The sequence below is a fragment of the Papaver somniferum genome, unplaced genomic scaffold (assembly GCF_003573695.1).
Source record: "Papaver somniferum cultivar HN1 unplaced genomic scaffold, ASM357369v1 unplaced-scaffold_10, whole genome shotgun sequence".
Taxonomy (NCBI): domain Eukaryota; kingdom Viridiplantae; phylum Streptophyta; class Magnoliopsida; order Ranunculales; family Papaveraceae; genus Papaver; species Papaver somniferum.
The window spans coordinates 823,671-826,110 of record NW_020618825.1 but is presented as its reverse complement, the minus strand read 5'-3'; the positions used below and the strand labels follow the sequence as shown (position 1 = coordinate 826,110).

The 2,440-nt window shown below is 40.2% G+C and overlaps 4 non-coding genes and 1 pseudogene across 4 annotated transcripts; all 5 read right to left on the bottom strand.

Moving 5' to 3' along the window:
* Positions 1–15: 15 nt before the first annotated feature.
* LOC113327064 lies at positions 16–134 on the bottom strand. Its single transcript, XR_003348723.1, has one exon. It is a non-coding gene; the product is annotated as a 5S ribosomal RNA (ribosomal RNA).
* A 375-nt stretch (positions 135–509) lies between these two features.
* Positions 510–628, bottom strand: LOC113327237. The gene has a single exon (XR_003348900.1). It is a non-coding gene; the product is annotated as a 5S ribosomal RNA (ribosomal RNA).
* A 371-nt stretch (positions 629–999) lies between these two features.
* LOC113327177 lies at positions 1,000–1,118 on the bottom strand. The gene has a single exon (XR_003348838.1). It is a non-coding gene; the product is annotated as a 5S ribosomal RNA (ribosomal RNA).
* A 376-nt stretch (positions 1,119–1,494) lies between these two features.
* LOC113327176 lies at positions 1,495–1,613 on the bottom strand. The gene has a single exon (XR_003348837.1). It is a non-coding gene; the product is annotated as a 5S ribosomal RNA (ribosomal RNA).
* A 449-nt stretch (positions 1,614–2,062) lies between these two features.
* On the bottom strand, positions 2,063–2,181 carry LOC113327306 (annotated as a pseudogene).
* Between the last annotated feature and the right edge of the window lie 259 nt (positions 2,182–2,440).

Here is a 2,440-nt window from a genome sequence, read left to right as displayed (position 1 = left end):
AAAAAAAAAAAAAAAGGCAATCAACACGAGGACTTCCCAAGAGGTCACCCATCTTAGTACTAATCTCGCCCAAGCACGCTTAACTGTAGAGTTCTGATGGGTTCTAGTGCATTAGTGCTGGTATGATCGATTGCCGAAGATATTTTACCAAGTTTACTTCTTAACACGTACCAAATGTATTGGGCCGAACTCCCCATTCGGCTATTAATTCATCGTGGAAAGTCCGATTCAGGCAAATGATGGTTCGTAGGAAACATCATGGCGAGGAGAATCCTTTCGTGCAATTATTTTGGATTAACAACCTCGTTTTGGTAGTATTTTAATAAAAACTATTAAAATATTCAATTAAATGCACGTTTTTTGATGAATTCTAAAAACCTGGGGCGGTCGCCCTTCCAGGCTTCGTGCCATAAAAACCCATTCTTTCACTCGGGTAATCCCTTCGCTAACTATTCGGCTCGCAGTCATAAGGAAAATCGCTAAAAAAATGGCAAAATAAAATAAAAAAGGGCAATCAAAACGAGGACTTCCCAAGAGGTCACCTATCTTAGTACTACTCTCGCCCAAGCACGCTTAACTGCAGAGTTCTGATTGATACTGGTGCATTAGTGCTGGTATGATCGATTGCTGAAGGTATTTTACCAAGTTTACTACTTAACACGTCTCCAATGTATTGGTCCGAACTCCCCATTCGGCTATTAATTCTTCGTGGCAAGTCCGATTCGGGCAAATGATACTTCGTTGGAAACGTTATGGCGAGGAGAATCCGTTCGTGCAATTATTTTGGATTAACAACCTCGTTTTGGTAGTATTTTAATAAAAAACTATTAAAATATTCAATTAAATTCACGTTTTGGATGAATTCCAAAAACCTGGGGAGGGCCTCCCAGGCTTCGTGCCATAAAAACCCATTCTTTCACTCGGGTAATCCCTTCGCTAACTAGTCGGCTCGCAGCCATACGGAAAACCGCTAAAAAAATGGCAAAAAAAATAAAAAAAAACAATCAACACGAGGACCTCCCAAGAGGCCACCCATCTTAGTACTACTCTCGCCCAAGCACGCTTAACTGCAGAGTTCTGATTGGTACTGGTGCATTAGTGCTGGTATGATCGATTGCCGAAGATATTTTACCAAGTTTACTTATTAACACGTCTCCAATGTATTGGTCCGAACTCCCCATTCGGCTATGAATTCTTCATGGCAAGTCCGATTCGGGAAAATGATGGTTCGTTGGAAACATTATGGCGAGGAGAATCCTTTCGTGCAATTATTTTGGATTAACAACCTCGTTTTGGTAGTATTTTAATAAAAAACTATTAAAATATTCAATTAAATGCACGTTTTTGGATGAATTCCAAAAACCTGGGGCGGGCGCCCTCCCAGGATTCGTGCCATAAAAACCCATTCTTTCTCTCGGGTAATCCCTTCGCTAATTATTCGGCTCGCAGTCATAAGGAAAACCGCTAAAAAAATGCAAAATAAAATAAAAAAAAGGCAATCAAAACGAGGACTTCCCAAGAGGTCACCTATCTTAGTACTACTCTCGCCCAAGCACGCTTAACTGCAGAGTTCTGATTGGTACTGGTGCATTAGTGCTGGTATGATCGATTGCTGAAGGTATTTTACCAAGTTTACTACTTAACACGTCTCCAATGTAATGGTCCAGACTGCTGGTATGATCGATTGATGAAGGTATTTTACCAAGTTTACTACTTAACACGTCTCCAATGTATTAGTCCGAACTCCCCATTAGACTATTAATTCTTCGTGGCAAGTCCGATTCGGGCAAATGATGGTTCGTAGGAAACATTATGGCGAGGAGAATCCTTTCGTGCAATTATTTTGGATTAACAACCTTGTTTTGGTAGTATTTTAATAAAACTATTAAAATATTCAATTAAATGCACGTTTTTTGATGAATTCTAAAAACCTGGGGCGGGCGCCCTCCCAGGCTTCTTGCCATAAAAACCCATTCTTTCACTCGGGTAATCCCTTTGCTAACTATTCGGCTCGCAGTCATAAGGAAAATCGCTAAAAAAATGGCAAAATAAAGTAAAAAAAGGCAATCAAAACGAGGACTTCCCAAGAGGTCACCTATCTTAGTACTACTCTCTCCCAAGCACGCTTAACTGCAGAGTTCTGATTGGTACTGGTGCATTAGTGCTGGTATGATCGATTGCGGAAGGTATTTTACCAAGTTTACTACTTAAAACGTCTCCAATGTATTGGTCTGAACTCCCCATTCGGCTATTAATTCTTCGTGGCAAGTCCGATTCGGGCAAATGATACTTCGTTGGAAACGTTATGGCGAAGAGAATCCGTTCGTGCAATTATTTTGGATTAACAACCTCGTTTTGGTAGTATTTTAATAAAAAACTATTAAAATATTCAATTAAATGCACGTTTTGGATTAATTCCAAAAACCTGGGGGGGGGGGGG